Consider the following 20,274-nt stretch of genomic DNA (forward strand, 5'->3'; position numbering starts at 1 on the left):
AGGGAGGGAGAATTACAATGCCCTGCTGTGGTGTTTATTCTAGTTGGGCTGGCCTGCTAAAGGTTAGAAGTGGCATTTGTCAGCAGTACCCAAGTTAGTACCTTTTGATCTGTTCCTGTATTGTACTGTATTGTATTGTGTTTTTGTATTGATATAGTGTTGGGTGCTTGCACATATGGCATCAACGCATGGTGTTGTGTGCTGGCACACTATACACTCTGTCTTTCTTTTATCATTCACTTTTTAAGAGCCTGCCCAAGGACTACAGATGAAATTTAGCTTTGGCTAACTCTGGCCCATTTACATTGAGGTGAAAACTGACATGTTGATTAATGAGCTTTGTCCCTGTCAAATAAATAAATAAAATAAAAATAAATAAGTGCTGCACACGATCTAGTAATATTGTATCATGGCCATTCATAAATGGCGGTTGCTCATTTAGTGTGGCAAAGGAAAAAGCTTACAGCACCTGGTATTCCCAGGCGGTCTCCCATCCAAGTACTAACCAGGCCCGACCCTGCTTAGCTTCCGAGATCGGACGAGATCGGGCGTGTTCAGGGTGGTATGGCCGTAAGCAACAGAATTGGGGCCGGTTGGTCTTTTATAGCCGACAGCGGCCCCGCGCCGCACACAAGGGGAGAATTACAATGCCCTTCTGTGGTGTTTATTCTAGTTGGGCTGGCCTGCTAAAGGTTAGAAGTGGTATTTGTCAGCAGTACCAAAGTTAGTGCTGCACACAATCTACTAAAATTGTATCATGGCCATTCATAAATGGCGGTTGCTCATTTAGCGTGGCAAAGGAAAAAGCTTACAGCACCTGGTATTCCCAGGCGGTCTCCCATCCAAGTACTAACCAGGCCCGACCCTGCTTAGCTTCCGAGATCGGACGAGATCGGGCGTGTTCAGGGTGGTATGGCCGTAAGCAACAGAATTGGGGCCTGTCGGTCTTTTATAGCTGACAGCGGCCCCGCGCCGCGCACACAAGGGAGGGAGAATTACAATGCCCTGCTGTGGTGTTTATTCTAGTTGGGCTGGCCTGCTAAAGGTTAGAAGTGGCATTTGTCAGCAGTACCAAAGTTAGTGCTGCACACGATCTAGTAATATTGTATCATGGCCATTCATAAATGGCGGTTGCTCATTTAGCGTGGCAAAGGAAAAAGCTTACAGCACCTGGTATTCCCAGGCGGTCTCCCATCCAAGTACTAACCAGGCCCGACCCTGCTTAGCTTCCGAGATCGGACGAGATCGGGCGTGTTCAGGGTGGTATGGCCGTAAGCAACAGAATTGGGGCCTGTCGGTCTTTTATAGCTGACAGCGGCCCCGCGCCGCACACACAAGGGAGGGAGAATTACAATGCCCTGCTGTGGTGTTTATTCTAGTTGGGCTGGCCTGCTAAAGGTTAGAAGTGGCATTTGTCAGCAGTACCAAAGTTAGTGCTGCACACGATCTAGTAATATTGTATCATGGCCATTCATAAATGGCGGTTGCTCATTTAGCGTGGCAAAGGAAAAAGCTTACAGCACCTGGTATTCCCAGGCGGTCTCCCATCCAAGTACTAACCAGGCCCGACCCTGCTTAGCTTCCGAGATCAGACGAGATCGGGCGTGTTCAGGGTGGTATGGCCGTAAGCAACAGAATTGGGGACGGTCGGTCTTTTATAGCCGACAGCGGCCCCACGCCGCACACACAAGGGAGGGAGAATTACAATGCCCTGCTGTGGTGTTTATTCTAGTTGGGCTGGCCTGCTAAAGGTTAGAAGTGGCATTTGTCAGCAGTACCCAAGTTAGTACCATGTTGATCTGTTCCTGTATTGTACTGTATTGTATTGTGTTTTTGTATTGATATAGTGTTGGGTGCTTGCACATATGGCATCAACGCATGGTGTTGTGTGCTGGCACACTATACACTCTGTCTTTCTTTTATCATTCACTTTTTAAGAGCCTGCCCAAGGACTACAGATGAAATTTAGCTTTGGCTAACTCTGGCCCATTTACATTGAGGTGAAAACTGACATGTTGATTAATGAGCTTTGTCCCTGTCAAATAAATAAATAAAATAAAAATAAATAAGTGCTGCACACGATCTAGTAATATTGTATCATGGCCATTCATAAATGGCGGTTGCTCATTTAGTGTGGCAAAGGAAAAAGCTTACAGCACCTGGTATTCCCAGGCGGTCTCCCATCCAAGTACTAACCAGGCCCGACCCTGCTTAGCTTCCGAGATCGGACGAGATCGGGCGTGTTCAGGGTGGTATGGCCGTAAGCAACAGAATTGGGGCCGGTTGGTCTTTTATAGCCGACAGCGGCCCCGCGCCGCACACACAAGGGGAGAATTACAATGCCCTTCTGTGGTGTTTATTCTAGTTGGGCTGGCCTGCTAAAGGTTAGAAGTGGTATTTGTCAGCAGTACCAAAGTTAGTGCTGCACACAATCTACTAAAATTGTATCATGGCCATTCATAAATGGCGGTTGCTCATTTAGCGTGGCAAAGGAAAAAGCTTACAGCACCTGGTATTCCCAGGCGGTCTCCCATCCAAGTACTAACCAGGCCCGACCCTGCTTAGCTTCCGAGATCGGACGAGATCGGGCGTGTTCAGGGTGGTATGGCCGTAAGCAACAGAATTGGGGCCTGTCGGTCTTTTATAGCTGACAGCGGCCCCGCGCCGCACACACAAGGGAGGGAGAATTACAATGCCCTGCTGTGGTGTTTATTCTAGTTGGGCTGGCCTGCTAAAGGTTAGAAGTGGCATTTGTCAGCAGTACCAAAGTTAGTGCTGCACACGATCTAGTAATATTGTATCATGGCCATTCATAAATGGCGGTTGCTCATTTAGCGTGGCAAAGGAAAAAGCTTACAGCACCTGGTATTCCCAGGCGGTCTCCCATCCAAGTACTAACCAGGCCCGACCCTGCTTAGCTTCCGAGATCGGACGAGATCGGGCGTGTTCAGGGTGGTATGGCCGTAAGCAACAGAATTGGGGCCTGTCGGTCTTTTATAGCTGACAGCGGCCCCGCGCCGCACACACAAGGGAGGGAGAATTACAATGCCCTGCTGTGGTGTTTATTCTAGTTGGGCTGGCCTGCTAAAGGTTAGAAGTGGCATTTGTCAGCAGTACCCAAGTTAGTACCATGTTGATCTGTTCCTGTATTGTACTGTATTGTATTGTGTTTTTGTATGGATATAGTGTTGGGTGCTTGCACATATGCACACATGGCATCAACGCATGGTGTTGTGTGCTGGCACACTATACACTCTGTCTTTCTTTTATCATTCACTTTTTAAGAGCCTGCCCAAGGACTACAGATGAAATTTAGCTTTGGCTAACTCTGGCCCATTTACATTGAGGTGAAAACTGACATGTTGATTAATGAGCTTTGTCCCTGTCAAATAAATAAATAAAATAAAAATAAAAAAGTGCTGCACACGATCTAGTAATATTGTATCATGGCCATTCATAAATGGCGGTTGCTCATTTAGTGTGGCAAAGGAAAAAGCTTACAGCACCTGGTATTCCCAGGCGGTCTCCCATCCAAGTACTAACCAGGCCCGACCCTGCTTAGCTTCCGAGATCGGACGAGATCGGGCGTGTTCAGGGTGGTATGGCCGTAAGCAACAGAATTGGGGCCGGTCGGTCTTTTATAGCTGACAGCGGCCCCGCGCCGCACACACAAGGGAGGGAGAATTACAATGCCCTGCTGTGGTGTTTATTCTAGTTGGGCTGGCCTGCTAAAGGTTATAAGTGGCATTTGTCAGCAGTACCAAAGTTAGTGCTGCACACGATCTAGTAATATTGTATCATGGCCATTCATAAATGGCGGTTGCTCATTTAGCGTGGCAAAGGAAAAAGCTTACAGCACCTGGTATTCCCAGGCGGTCTCCCATCCAAGTACTAACCAGGCCCGACCCTGCTTAGCTTCCGAGATCGGACGAGATCGGGCGTGTTCAGGGTGGTATGGCCGTAAGCAACAGAATTGGGGCCGGTTGGTCTTTTATAGCCGACAGCGGCCCCGCGCCGCGCACACACAAGGAAGGGAGAATTACAGTGCCCTGCTGTGGTGTTTATTCTAGTTGGGCTGGCCTGCTAAAGGTTAGAAGTGGCATTTGTCAGCAGTACCCAAGTTAGTACCATGTTGATCTGTTCCTGTATTGTACTGTATTGTATTGTGTTTTTGTATGGATATAGTGTTGGGTGCTTGCACATATGCACACATGGCATCAACGCATGGTGTTGTGTGCTGGCACACTATACACTCTGTCTTTCTTTTATCATTCACTTTTTAAGAGCCTGCCCAAGGACTACAGATGAAATTTAGCTTTGGCTAACTCTGGCCCATTTACATTGAGGTGAAAACTGACATGTTGATTAATGAGCTTTGTCCCTGTCAAATAAATAAATAAAATAAAAATAAAAAAGTGCTGCACACGATCTAGTAATATTGTATCATGGCCATTCATAAATGGCGGTTGCTCATTTAGTGTGGCAAAGGAAAAAGCTTACAGCACCTGGTATTCCCAGGCGGTCTCCCATCCAAGTACTAACCAGGCCCGACCCTGCTTAGCTTCCGAGATCGGACGAGATCGGGCGTGTTCAGGGTGGTATGGCCGTAAGCAACAGAATTGGGGCCGGTCGGTCTTTTATAGCTGACAGCGGCCCCGCGCCGCACACACAAGGGAGGGAGAATTACAATGCCCTGCTGTGGTGTTTATTCTAGTTGGGCTGGCCTGCTAAAGGTTAGAAGTGGCATTTGTCAGCCGTACCAAAGTTAGTGCTGCACACGATCTAGTAATATTGTATCATGGCCATTCATAAATGGCGGTTGCTCATTTAGCGTGGCAAAGGAAAAAGCTTACAGCACCTGGTATTCCCAGGCGGTCTCCCATCCAAGTACTAACCAGGCCCGACCCTGCTTAGCTTCCGAGATCGGACGAGATCGGGCGTGTTCAGGGTGGTATGGCCGTAAGCAACAGAATTGGGGCCTGTCGGTCTTTTATAGCTGACAGCGGCCCCGCGCTGCACACACAAGGGAGGGAGAATTACAATGCCCTGCTGTGGTGTTTATTCTAGTTGGGCTGGCCTGCTAAAGGTTAGAAGTGGCATTTGTCAGCAGTACCCAAGTTAGTACCATGTTGATCTGTTCCTGTATTGTACTGTATTGTATTGTGTTTTTGTATGGATATAGTGTTGGGTGCTTGCACATATGCACACATGGCATCAACGCATGGTGTTGTGTGCTGGCACACTATACACTGTCTTTCTTTTATCATTCACTTTTTAAGAGCCTGCCCAAGGACTACAGATGAAATTTAGCTTTGGCTAACTCTGGCCCATTTACATTGAGGTGAAAACTGACATGTTGATTAATGAGCTTTGTCCCTGTCAAATAAATAAATAAAATAAAAATAAAAAAGTGCTGCACACGATCTAGTAATATTGTATCATGGCCATTCATAAATGGCGGTTGCTCATTTAGTGTGGCAAAGGAAAAAGCTTACAGCACCTGGTATTCCCAGGCGGTCTCCCATCCAAGTACTAACCAGGCCCGACCCTGCTTAGCTTCCGAGATCGGACGAGATCGGGCGTGTTCAGGGTGGTATGGCCGTAAGCAACAGAATTGGGGCCGGTCGGTCTTTTATAGCTGACAGCGGCCCCGCGCCGCACACACAAGGGAGGGAGAATTACAATGCCCTGCTGTGGTGTTTATTCTAGTTGGGCTGGCCTGCTAAAGGTTAGAAGTGGCATTTGTCAGCCGTACCAAAGTTAGTGCTGCACACGATCTAGTAATATTGTATCATGGCCATTCATAAATGGCGGTTGCTCATTTAGCGTGGCAAAGGAAAAAGCTTACAGCACCTGGTATTCCCAGGCGGTCTCCCATCCAAGTACTAACCAGGCCCGACCCTGCTTAGCTTCCGAGATCGGACGAGATCGGGCGTGTTCAGGGTGGTATGGCCGTAAGCAACAGAATTGGGGCCGGTTGGTCTTTTATAGCCGACAGCGGCCCCGCGCCGCACACACAAGGGGAGAATTACAATGCCCTTCTGTGGTGTTTATTCTAGTTGGGCTGGCCTGCTAAAGGTTAGAAGTGGTATTTGTCAGCAGTACCAAAGTTAGTGCTGCACACAATCTACTAAAATTGTATCATGGCCATTCATAAATGGCGGTTGCTCATTTAGCGTGGCAAAGGAAAAAGCTTACAGCACCTGGTATTCCCAGGCGGTCTCCCATCCAAGTACTAACCAGGCCCGACCCTGCTTAGCTTCCGAGATCGGACGAGATCGGGCGTGTTCAGGGTGGTATGGCCGTAAGCAACAGAATTGGGGCCTGTCGGTCTTTTATAGCTGACAGCGGCCCCGCGCCGCACACACAAGGGAGGGAGAATTACAATGCCCTGCTGTGGTGTTTATTCTAGTTGGGCTGGCCTGCTAAAGGTTAGAAGTGGCATTTGTCAGCAGTACCAAAGTTAGTGCTGCACACGATCTAGTAATATTGTATCATGGCCATTCATAAATGGCGGTTGCTCATTTAGCGTGGCAAAGGAAAAAGCTTACAGCACCTGGTATTCCCAGGCGGTCTCCCATCCAAGTACTAACCAGGCCCGACCCTGCTTAGCTTCCGAGATCGGACGAGATCGGGCGTGTTCAGGGTGGTATGGCCGTAAGCAACAGAATTGGGGCCTGTCGGTCTTTTATAGCTGACAGCGGCCCCGCGCCGCACACACAAGGGAGGGAGAATTACAATGCCCTGCTGTGGTGTTTATTCTAGTTGGGCTGGCCTGCTAAAGGTTAGAAGTGGCATTTGTCAGCAGTACCCAAGTTAGTACCATGTTGATCTGTTCCTGTATTGTACTGTATTGTATTGTGTTTTTGTATGGATATAGTGTTGGGTGCTTGCACATATGCACACATGGCATCAACGCATGGTGTTGTGTGCTGGCACACTATACACTCTGTCTTTCTTTTATCATTCACTTTTTAAGAGCCTGCCCAAGGACTACAGATGAAATTTAGCTTTGGCTAACTCTGGCCCATTTACATTGAGGTGAAAACTGACATGTTGATTAATGAGCTTTGTCCCTGTCAAATAAATAAATAAAATAAAAATAAAAAAGTGCTGCACACGATCTAGTAATATTGTATCATGGCCATTCATAAATGGCGGTTGCTCATTTAGTGTGGCAAAGGAAAAAGCTTACAGCACCTGGTATTCCCAGGCGGTCTCCCATCCAAGTACTAACCAGGCCCGACCCTGCTTAGCTTCCGAGATCGGACGAGATCGGGCGTGTTCAGGGTGGTATGGCCGTAAGCAACAGAATTGGGGCCGGTCGGTCTTTTATAGCTGACAGCGGCCCCGCGCCGCACACACAAGGGAGGGAGAATTACAATGCCCTGCTGTGGTGTTTATTCTAGTTGGGCTGGCCTGCTAAAGGTTATAAGTGGCATTTGTCAGCAGTACCAAAGTTAGTGCTGCACACGATCTAGTAATATTGTATCATGGCCATTCATAAATGGCGGTTGCTCATTTAGCGTGGCAAAGGAAAAAGCTTACAGCACCTGGTATTCCCAGGCGGTCTCCCATCCAAGTACTAACCAGGCCCGACCCTGCTTAGCTTCCGAGATCGGACGAGATCGGGCGTGTTCAGGGTGGTATGGCCGTAAGCAACAGAATTGGGGCCTGTCGGTCTTTTATAGCTGACAGCGGCCCCGCGCTGCACACACAAGGGAGGGAGAATTACAATGCCCTGCTGTGGTGTTTATTCTAGTTGGGCTGGCCTGCTAAAGGTTAGAAGTGGCATTTGTCAGCAGTACCCAAGTTAGTACCATGTTGATCTGTTCCTGTATTGTACTGTATTGTATTGTGTTTTTGTATGGATATAGTGTTGGGTGCTTGCACATATGCACACATGGCATCAACGCATGGTGTTGTGTGCTGGCACACTATACACTGTCTTTCTTTTATCATTCACTTTTTAAGAGCCTGCCCAAGGACTACAGATGAAATTTAGCTTTGGCTAACTCTGGCCCATTTACATTGAGGTGAAAACTGACATGTTGATTAATGAGCTTTGTCCCTGTCAAATAAATAAATAAAATAAAAATAAAAAAGTGCTGCACACGATCTAGTAATATTGTATCATGGCCATTCATAAATGGCGGTTGCTCATTTAGTGTGGCAAAGGAAAAAGCTTACAGCACCTGGTATTCCCAGGCGGTCTCCCATCCAAGTACTAACCAGGCCCGACCCTGCTTAGCTTCCGAGATCGGACGAGATCGGGCGTGTTCAGGGTGGTATGGCCGTAAGCAACAGAATTGGGGCCGGTCGGTCTTTTATAGCTGACAGCGGCCCCGCGCCGCACACACAAGGGAGGGAGAATTACAATGCCCTGCTGTGGTGTTTATTCTAGTTGGGCTGGCCTGCTAAAGGTTAGAAGTGGCATTTGTCAGCCGTACCAAAGTTAGTGCTGCACACGATCTAGTAATATTGTATCATGGCCATTCATAAATGGCGGTTGCTCATTTAGCGTGGCAAAGGAAAAAGCTTACAGCACCTGGTATTCCCAGGCGGTCTCCCATCCAAGTACTAACCAGGCCCGACCCTGCTTAGCTTCCGAGATCGGAGGAGATCGGGCGTGTTCAGGGTGGTATGGCCGTAAGCAACAGAATTGGGGCCTGTCGGTCTTTTATAGCTGACAGCGGCCCCGCGCCGCACACACAAGGGAGGGAGAATTACAATGCCCTGCTGTGGTGTTTATTCTAGTTGGGCTGGCCTGCTAAAGGTTAGAAGTGGCATTTGTCAGCAGTACCCAAGTTAGTACCATGTTGATCTGTTCCTGTATTGTACTGTATTGTATTGTGTTTTTGTATGGATATAGTGTTGGGTGCTTGCACATATGCACACATGGCATCAACGCATGGTGTTGTGTGCTGGCACACTATACACTCTGTCTTTCTTTTATCATTCACTTTTTAAGAGCCTGCCCAAGGACTACAGATGAAATTTAGCTTTGGCTAACTCTGGCCCATTTACATTGAGGTGAAAACTGACATGTTGATTAATGAGCTTTGTCCCTGTCAAATAAATAAATAAAATAAAAATAAAAAAGTGCTGCACACGATCTAGTAATATTGTATCATGGCCATTCATAAATGGCGGTTGCTCATTTAGTGTGGCAAAGGAAAAAGCTTACAGCACCTGGTATTCCCAGGCGGTCTCCCATCCAAGTACTAACCAGGCCCGACCCTTTTTAGCTTCCGAGATCGGACGAGATCGGGCGTGTTCAGGGTGGTATGGCCGTAAGCAACAGAATTGGGGCCGGTCGGTCTTTTATAGCTGACAGCGGCCCCGCGCCGCACACACAAGGGAGGGAGAATTACAATGCCCTGCTGTGGTGTTTATTCTAGTTGGGCTGGCCTGCTAAAGGTTAGAAGTGGCATTTGTCAGCAGTACCAAAGTTAGTGCTGCACACGATCTAGTAATATTGTATCATGGCCATTCATAAATGGCGGTTGCTCATTTAGCGTGGCAAAGGAAAAAGCTTACAGCACCTGGTATTCCCAGGCGGTCTCCCATCCAAGTACTAACCAGGCCCGACCCTGCTTAGCTTCCGAGATCGGACGAGATCGGGCGTGTTCAGGGTGGTATGGCCGTAAGCAACAGAATTGGGGCCTGTCGGTCTTTTATAGCTGACAGCGGCCCCGCGCCGCACACACAAGGGAGGGAGAATTACAATGCCCTGCTGTGGTGTTTATTCTAGTTGGGCTGGCCTGCTAAAGGTTAGAAGTGGCATTTGTCAGCAGTACCAAAGTTAGTGCTGCACACGATCTAGTAATATTGTATCATGGCCATTCATAAATGGCGGTTGCTCATTTAGCGTGGCAAAGGAAAAAGCTTACAGCACCTGGTATTCCCAGGCGGTCTCCCATCCAAGTACTAACCAGGCCCGACCCTGCTTAGCTTCCGAGATCGGACGAGATCGGGCGTGTTCAGGGTGGTATGGCCGTAAGCAACAGAATTGGGGCCGGTCGGTCTTTTATAGCTGACAGCGGCCCCGCGCCGCACACACAAGGGAGGGAGAATTACAATGCCCTGCTGTGGTGTTTATTCTAGTTGGGCTGGCCTGCTAAAGGTTAGAAGTGGCATTTGTCAGCCGTACCAAAGTTAGTGCTGCACACGATCTAGTAATATTGTATCATGGCCATTCATAAATGGCGGTTGCTCATTTAGCGTGGCAAAGGAAAAAGCTTACAGCACCTGGTATTCCCAGGCGGTCTCCCATCCAAGTACTAACCAGGCCCGACCCTGCTTAGCTTCCGAGATCGGACGAGATCGGGCGTGTTCAGGGTGGTATGGCCGTAAGCAACAGAATTGGGGCCGGTTGGTCTTTTATAGCCGACAGCGGCCCCGCGCCGCACACACAAGGGGAGAATTACAATGCCCTTCTGTGGTGTTTATTCTAGTTGGGCTGGCCTGCTAAAGGTTAGAAGTGGTATTTGTCAGCAGTACCAAAGTTAGTGCTGCACACAATCTACTAAAATTGTATCATGGCCATTCATAAATGGCGGTTGCTCATTTAGCGTGGCAAAGGAAAAAGCTTACAGCACCTGGTATTCCCAGGCGGTCTCCCATCCAAGTACTAACCAGGCCCGACCCTGCTTAGCTTCCGAGATCGGACGAGATCGGGCGTGTTCAGGGTGGTATGGCCGTAAGCAACAGAATTGGGGCCTGTCGGTCTTTTATAGCTGACAGCGGCCCCGCGCCGCACACACAAGGGAGGGAGAATTACAATGCCCTGCTGTGGTGTTTATTCTAGTTGGGCTGGCCTGCTAAAGGTTAGAAGTGGCATTTGTCAGCAGTACCAAAGTTAGTGCTGCACACGATCTAGTAATATTGTATCATGGCCATTCATAAATGGCGGTTGCTCATTTAGCGTGGCAAAGGAAAAAGCTTACAGCACCTGGTATTCCCAGGCGGTCTCCCATCCAAGTACTAACCAGGCCCGACCCTGCTTAGCTTCCGAGATCGGACGAGATCGGGCGTGTTCAGGGTGGTATGGCCGTAAGCAACAGAATTGGGGCCTGTCGGTCTTTTATAGCTGACAGCGGCCCCGCGCCGCACACACAAGGGAGGGAGAATTACAATGCCCTGCTGTGGTGTTTATTCTAGTTGGGCTGGCCTGCTAAAGGTTAGAAGTGGCATTTGTCAGCAGTACCCAAGTTAGTACCATGTTGATCTGTTCCTGTATTGTACTGTATTGTATTGTGTTTTTGTATGGATATAGTGTTGGGTGCTTGCACATATGCACACATGGCATCAACGCATGGTGTTGTGTGCTGGCACACTATACACTCTGTCTTTCTTTTATCATTCACTTTTTAAGAGCCTGCCCAAGGACTACAGATGAAATTTAGCTTTGGCTAACTCTGGCCCATTTACATTGAGGTGAAAACTGACATGTTGATTAATGAGCTTTGTCCCTGTCAAATAAATAAATAAAATAAAAATAAAAAAGTGCTGCACACGATCTAGTAATATTGTATCATGGCCATTCATAAATGGCGGTTGCTCATTTAGTGTGGCAAAGGAAAAAGCTTACAGCACCTGGTATTCCCAGGCGGTCTCCCATCCAAGTACTAACCAGGCCCGACCCTGCTTAGCTTCCGAGATCGGACGAGATCGGGCGTGTTCAGGGTGGTATGGCCGTAAGCAACAGAATTGGGGCCGGTCGGTCTTTTATAGCTGACAGCGGCCCCGCGCCGCACACACAAGGGAGGGAGAATTACAATGCCCTGCTGTGGTGTTTATTCTAGTTGGGCTGGCCTGCTAAAGGTTATAAGTGGCATTTGTCAGCAGTACCAAAGTTAGTGCTGCACACGATCTAGTAATATTGTATCATGGCCATTCATAAATGGCGGTTGCTCATTTAGCGTGGCAAAGGAAAAAGCTTACAGCACCTGGTATTCCCAGGCGGTCTCCCATCCAAGTACTAACCAGGCCCGACCCTGCTTAGCTTCCGAGATCGGACGAGATCGGGCGTGTTCAGGGTGGTATGGCCGTAAGCAACAGAATTGGGGCCTGTCGGTCTTTTATAGCTGACAGCGGCCCCGCGCTGCACACACAAGGGAGGGAGAATTACAATGCCCTGCTGTGGTGTTTATTCTAGTTGGGCTGGCCTGCTAAAGGTTAGAAGTGGCATTTGTCAGCAGTACCCAAGTTAGTACCATGTTGATCTGTTCCTGTATTGTACTGTATTGTATTGTGTTTTTGTATGGATATAGTGTTGGGTGCTTGCACATATGCACACATGGCATCAACGCATGGTGTTGTGTGCTGGCACACTATACACTGTCTTTCTTTTATCATTCACTTTTTAAGAGCCTGCCCAAGGACTACAGATGAAATTTAGCTTTGGCTAACTCTGGCCCATTTACATTGAGGTGAAAACTGACATGTTGATTAATGAGCTTTGTCCCTGTCAAATAAATAAATAAAATAAAAATAAAAAAGTGCTGCACACGATCTAGTAATATTGTATCATGGCCATTCATAAATGGCGGTTGCTCATTTAGTGTGGCAAAGGAAAAAGCTTACAGCACCTGGTATTCCCAGGCGGTCTCCCATCCAAGTACTAACCAGGCCCGACCCTGCTTAGCTTCCGAGATCGGACGAGATCGGGCGTGTTCAGGGTGGTATGGCCGTAAGCAACAGAATTGGGGCCGGTCGGTCTTTTATAGCTGACAGCGGCCCCGCGCCGCACACACAAGGGAGGGAGAATTACAATGCCCTGCTGTGGTGTTTATTCTAGTTGGGCTGGCCTGCTAAAGGTTAGAAGTGGCATTTGTCAGCCGTACCAAAGTTAGTGCTGCACACGATCTAGTAATATTGTATCATGGCCATTCATAAATGGCGGTTGCTCATTTAGCGTGGCAAAGGAAAAAGCTTACAGCACCTGGTATTCCCAGGCGGTCTCCCATCCAAGTACTAACCAGGCCCGACCCTGCTTAGCTTCCGAGATCGGACGAGATCGGGCGTGTTCAGGGTGGTATGGCCGTAAGCAACAGAATTGGGGCCTGTCGGTCTTTTATAGCTGACAGCGGCCCCGCGCCGCACACACAAGGGAGGGAGAATTACAATGCCCTGCTGTGGTGTTTATTCTAGTTGGGCTGGCCTGCTAAAGGTTAGAAGTGGCATTTGTCAGCAGTACCCAAGTTAGTACCATGTTGATCTGTTCCTGTATTGTACTGTATTGTATTGTGTTTTTGTATGGATATAGTGTTGGGTGCTTGCACATATGCACACATGGCATCAACGCATGGTGTTGTGTGCTGGCACACTATACACTCTGTCTTTCTTTTATCATTCACTTTTTAAGAGCCTGCCCAAGGACTACAGATGAAATTTAGCTTTGGCTAACTCTGGCCCATTTACATTGAGGTGAAAACTGACATGTTGATTAATGAGCTTTGTCCCTGTCAAATAAATAAATAAAATAAAAATAAAAAAGTGCTGCACACGATCTAGTAATATTGTATCATGGCCATTCATAAATGGCGGTTGCTCATTTAGTGTGGCAAAGGAAAAAGCTTACAGCACCTGGTATTCCCAGGCGGTCTCCCATCCAAGTACTAACCAGGCCCGACCCTTTTTAGCTTCCGAGATCGGACGAGATCGGGCGTGTTCAGGGTGGTATGGCCGTAAGCAACAGAATTGGGGCCGGTCGGTCTTTTATAGCTGACAGCGGCCCCGCGCCGCACACACAAGGGAGGGAGAATTACAATGCCCTGCTGTGGTGTTTATTCTAGTTGGGCTGGCCTGCTAAAGGTTAGAAGTGGCATTTGTCAGCAGTACCAAAGTTAGTGCTGCACACGATCTAGTAATATTGTATCATGGCCATTCATAAATGGCGGTTGCTCATTTAGCGTGGCAAAGGAAAAAGCTTACAGCACCTGGTATTCCCAGGCGGTCTCCCATCCAAGTACTAACCAGGCCCGACCCTGCTTAGCTTCCGAGATCGGACGAGATCGGGCGTGTTCAGGGTGGTATGGCCGTAAGCAACAGAATTGGGGCCTGTCGGTCTTTTATAGCTGACAGCGGCCCCGCGCCGCACACACAAGGGAGGGAGAATTACAATGCCCTGCTGTGGTGTTTATTCTAGTTGGGCTGGCCTGCTAAAGGTTAGAAGTGGCATTTGTCAGCAGTACCAAAGTTAGTGCTGCACACGATCTAGTAATATTGTATCATGGCCATTCATAAATGGCGGTTGCTCATTTAGCGTGGCAAAGGAAAAAGCTTACAGCACCTGGTATTCCCAGGCGGTCTCCCATCCAAGTACTAACCAGGCCCGACCCTGCTTAGCTTCCGAGATCGGACGAGATCGGGCGTGTTCAGGGTGGTATGGCCGTAAGCAACAGAATTGGGGCCTGTCGGTCTTTTATAGCTGACAGCGGCCCCGCGCCGCACACACAAGGGAGGGAGAATTACAATGCCCTGCTGTGGTGTTTATTCTAGTTGGGCTGGCCTGCTAAAGGTTAGAAGTGGCATTTGTCAGCAGTACCCAAGTTAGTACCTTTTGATCTGTTCCTGTATTGTACTGTATTGTATTGTGTTTTTGTATTGATATAGTGTTGGGTGCTTGCACATATGGCATCAACGCATGGTGTTGTGTGCTGGCACACTATACACTCTGTCTTTCTTTTATAATTCACTTTTTAAGAGCCTGCCCAAGGACTACAGATGAAATTTAGCTTTGGCTAACTCTGGCCCATTTACATTGAGGTGAAAACTGACATGTTGATTAATGAGCTTTGTCCCTGTCAAATAAATAAATAAAATAAAAATAAATAAGTGCTGCACACGATCTAGTAATATTGTATCATGGCCATTCATAAATGGCGGTTGCTCATTTAGTGTGGCAAAGGAAAAAGCTTACAGCACCTGGTATTCCCAGGCGGTCTCCCATCCAAGTACTAACCAGGCCCGACCCTGCTTAGCTTCCGAGATCGGACGAGATCGGGCGTGTTCAGGGTGGTATGGCCGTAAGCAACAGAATTGGGGCCGGTTGGTCTTTTATAGCCGACAGCGGCCCCGCGCCGCACACACAAGGGGAGAATTACAATGCCCTTCTGTGGTGTTTATTCTAGTTGGGCTGGCCTGCTAAAGGTTAGAAGTGGTATTTGTCAGCAGTACCAAAGTTAGTGCTGCACACAATCTACTAAAATTGTATCATGGCCATTCATAAATGGCGGTTGCTCATTTAGCGTGGCAAAGGAAAAAGCTTACAGCACCTGGTATTCCCAGGCGGTCTCCCATCCAAGTACTAACCAGGCCCGACCCTGCTTAGCTTCCGAGATCGGACGAGATCGGGCGTGTTCAGGGTGGTATGGCCGTAAGCAACAGAATTGGGGCCTGTCGGTCTTTTATAGCTGACAGCGGCCCCGCGCCGCGCACACAAGGGAGGGAGAATTACAATGCCCTGCTGTGGTGTTTATTCTAGTTGGGCTGGCCTGCTAAAGGTTAGAAGTGGCATTTGTCAGCAGTACCAAAGTTAGTGCTGCACACGATCTAGTAATATTGTATCATGGCCATTCATAAATGGCGGTTGCTCATTTAGCGTGGCAAAGGAAAAAGCTTACAGCACCTGGTATTCCCAGGCGGTCTCCCATCCAAGTACTAACCAGGCCCGACCCTGCTTAGCTTCCGAGATCGGACGAGATCGGGCGTGTTCAGGGTGGTATGGCCGTAAGCAACAGAATTGGGGCCTGTCGGTCTTTTATAGCTGACAGCGGCCCCGCGCCGCACACACAAGGGAGGGAGAATTACAATGCCCTGCTGTGGTGTTTATTCTAGTTGGGCTGGCCTGCTAAAGGTTAGAAGTGGCATTTGTCAGCAGTACCAAAGTTAGTGCTGCACACGATCTAGTAATATTGTATCATGGCCATTCATAAATGGCGGTTGCTCATTTAGCGTGGCAAAGGAAAAAGCTTACAGCACCTGGTATTCCCAGGCGGTCTCCCATCCAAGTACTAACCAGGCCCGACCCTGCTTAGCTTCCGAGATCAGACGAGATCGGGCGTGTTCAGGGTGGTATGGCCGTAAGCAACAGAATTGGGGACGGTCGGTCTTTTATAGCCGACAGCGGCCCCGCGCCGCGCACACACAAGGAAGGGAGAATTACAGTGCCCTGCTGTGGTGTTTATTCTAGTTGGGCTGGCCTGCTAAAGGTTAGAAGTGGTATTTGTCAGCAGTACCAAAGTTAGTGCTGCACACGATCTACTAAAATTGTATCATGGCCATTCATAAATGGCGGTTGCTCATTTAGCGTGGCAAAGGAAAAAGCTTACAGCACCTGGTATTCCCAGGCGGTCTCCCATCCAAGTACTAACCAGGCCCGACCCTGCTTAGCTTCCGAGATCGGACGAGATCGGGCGTGTTCAGGGTGGTATGGCCGTAAGCAACAGAATTGGGGCCTGTCGGTCTTTTATAGCTGACAGCGGCCCCGCGCCGCACACACAAGGGAGGGAGAATTACAATGCCCTGCTGTGGTGTTTATTCTAGTTGGGCTGGCCTGCTAAAGGTTAGAAGTGGCATTTGTCAGCAGTACCAAAGTTAGTGCTGCACACGATCTAGTAATATTGTATCATGGCCATTCATAAATGGCGGTTGCTCATTTAGCGTGGCAAAGGAAAAAGCTTACAGCACCTGGTATTCCCAGGCGGTCTCCCATCCAAGTACTAACCAGGCCCGACCCTGCTTAGCTTCCGAGATTGGACGAGATCGGGCGTGTTCAGGGTGGTATGGCCGTAAGCAACAGAATTGGGGCCTGTCGGTCTTTTATAGCTGACAGCGGCCCCGCGCCGCACACACAAGGGAGGGAGAATTACAATGCCCTGCTGTGGTGTTTATTCTAGTTGGGCTGGCCTGCTAAAGGTTAGAAGTGGCATTTGTCAGCAGTACCCAAGTTAGTACCATGTTGATCTGTTCCTGTATTGTACTGTATTGTATTGTGTTTTTGTATTGATATAGTGTTGGGTGCTTGCACATATGGCATCAACGCATGGTGTTGTGTGCTGGCACACTATACACTCTGTCTTTCTTTTATCATTCACTTTTTAAGAGCCTGCCCAAGGACTACAGATGAAATTTAGCTTTGGCTAACTCTGGCCCATTTACATTGAGGTGAAAACTGACATGTTGATTAATGAGCTTTGTCCCTGTCAAATAAATAAATAAAATAAAAATAAATAAGTGCTGCACACGATCTAGTAATATTGTATCATGGCCATTCATAAATGGCGGTTGCTCATTTAGTGTGGCAAAGGAAAAAGCTTACAGCACCTGGTATTCCCAGGCGGTCTCCCATCCAAGTACTAACCAGGCCCGACCCTGCTTAGCTTCCGAGATCGGACGAGATCGGGCGTGTTCAGGGTGGTATGGCCGTAAGCAACAGAATTGGGGCCGGTTGGTCTTTTATAGCCGACAGCGGCCCCGCGCCGCACACACAAGGGGAGAATTACAATGCCCTTCTGTGGTGTTTATTCTAGTTGGGCTGGCCTGCTAAAGGTTAGAAGTGGTATTTGTCAGCAGTACCAAAGTTAGTGCTGCACACAATCTACTAAAATTGTATCATGGCCATTCATAAATGGCGGTTGCTCATTTAGCGTGGCAAAGGAAAAAGCTTACAGCACCTGGTATTCCCAGGCGGTCTCCCATCCAAGTACTAACCAGGCCCGACCCTGCTTAGCTTCCGAGATCGGACGAGATCGGGCGTGTTCAGGGTGGTATGGCCGTAAGCAACAGAATTGGGGCCTGTCGGTCTTTTATAGCTGACAGCGGCCCCGCGCCGCACACACAAGGGAGGGAGAATTACAATGCCCTGCTGTGGTGTTTATTCTAGTTGGGCTGGCCTGCTAAAGGTTAGAAGTGGCATTTGTCAGCAGTACCAAAGTTAGTGCTGCACACGATCTAGTAATATTGTATCATGGCCATTCATAAATGGCGGTTGCTCATTTAGCGTGGCAAAGGAAAAAGCTTACAGCACCTGGTATTCCCAGGCGGTCTCCCATCCAAGTACTAACCAGGCCCGACCCTGCTTAGCTTCCGAGATCGGACGAGATCGGGCGTGTTCAGGGTGGTATGGCCGTAAGCAACAGAATTGGGGCCTGTCGGTCTTTTATAGCTGACAGCGGCCCCGCGCCGCACACACAAGGGAGGGAGAATTACAATGCCCTGCTGTGGTGTTTATTCTAGTTGGGCTGGCCTGCTAAAGGTTAGAAGTGGCATTTGTCAGCAGTACCCAAGTTAGTACCATGTTGATCTGTTCCTGTATTGTACTGTATTGTATTGTGTTTTTGTATGGATATAGTGTTGGGTGCTTGCACATATGCACACATGGCATCAACGCATGGTGTTGTGTGCTGGCACACTATACACTCTGTCTTTCTTTTATCATTCACTTTTTAAGAGCCTGCCCAAGGACTACAGATGAAATTTAGCTTTGGCTAACTCTGGCCCATTTACATTGAGGTGAAAACTGACATGTTGATTAATGAGCTTTGTCCCTGTCAAATAAATAAATAAAATAAAAATAAAAAAGTGCTGCACACGATCTAGTAATATTGTATCATGGCCATTCATAAATGGCGGTTGCTCATTTAGTGTGGCAAAGGAAAAAGCTTACAGCACCTGGTATTCCCAGGCGGTCTCCCATCCAAGTACTAACCAGGCCCGACCCTGCTTAGCTTCCGAGATCGGACGAGATCGGGCGTGTTCAGGGTGGTATGGCCGTAAGCAACAGAATTGGGGCCGGTCGGTCTTTTATAGCTGACAGCGGCCCCGCGCCGCACACACAAGGGAGGGAGAATTACAATGCCCTGCTGTGGTGTTTATTCTAGTTGGGCTGGCCTGCTAAAGGTTAGAAGTGGCATTTGTCAGCCGTACCAAAGTTAGTGCTGCACACGATCTAGTAATATTGTATCATGGCCATTCATAAATGGCGGTTGCTCATTTAGCGTGGCAAAGGAAAAAGCTTACAGCACCTGGTATTCCCAGGCGGTCTCCCATCCAAGTACTAACCAGGCCCGACCCTGCTTAGCTTCCGAGATCGGACGAGATCGGGCGTGTTCAGGGTGGTATGGCCGTAAGCAACAGAATTGGGGCCTGTCGGTCTTTTATAGCTGACAGCGGCCCCGCGCCGCACACACAAGGGAGGGAGAATTACAATGCCCTGCTGTGGTGTTTATTCTAGTTGGGCTGGCCTGCTAAAGGTTAGAAGTGGCATTTGTCAGCAGTACCCAAGTTAGTACCATGTTGATCTGTTCCTGTATTGTACTGTATTGTATTGTGTTTTTGTATGGATATAGTGTTGGGTGCTTGCACATATGCACACATGGCATCAACGCATGGTGTTGTGTGCTGGCACACTATACACTCTGTCTTTCTTTTATCATTCACTTTTTAAGAGCCTGCCCAAGGACTACAGATGAAATTTAGCTTTGGCTAACTCTGGCCCATTTACATTGAGGTGAAAACTGACATGTTGATTAATGAGCTTTGTCCCTGTCAAATAAATAAATAAAATAAAAATAAAAAAGTGCTGCACACGATCTAGTAATATTGTATCATGGCCATTCATAAATGGCGGTTGCTCATTTAGTGTGGCAAAGGAAAAAGCTTACAGCACCTGGTATTCCCAGGCGGTCTCCCATCCAAGTACTAACCAGGCCCGACCCTTTTTAGCTTCCGAGATCGGACGAGATCGGGCGTGTTCAGGGTGGTATGGCCGTAAGCAACAGAATTGGGGCCGGTCGGTCTTTTATAGCTGACAGCGGCCCCGCGCCGCACACACAAGGGAGGGAGAATTACAATGCCCTGCTGTGGTGTTTATTCTAGTTGGGCTGGCCTGCTAAAGGTTAGAAGTGGCATTTGTCAGCAGTACCAAAGTTAGTGCTGCACACGATCTAGTAATATTGTATCATGGCCATTCATAAATGGCGGTTGCTCATTTAGCGTGGCAAAGGAAAAAGCTTACAGCACCTGGTATTCCCAGGCGGTCTCCCATCCAAGTACTAACCAGGCCCGACCCTGCTTAGCTTCCGAGATCGGACGAGATCGGGCGTGTTCAGGGTGGTATGGCCGTAAGCAACAGAATTGGGGCCTGTCGGTCTTTTATAGCTGACAGCGGCCCCGCGCCGCACACACAAGGGAGGGAGAATTACAATGCCCTGCTGTGGTGTTTATTCTAGTTGGGCTGGCCTGCTAAAGGTTAGAAGTGGCATTTGT

The sequence above is a fragment of the Electrona antarctica genome (genome assembly GCF_951216825.1).
Source record: "Electrona antarctica genome assembly, chromosome: 20".
NCBI classification, from domain to species: domain Eukaryota; kingdom Metazoa; phylum Chordata; class Actinopteri; order Myctophiformes; family Myctophidae; genus Electrona; species Electrona antarctica.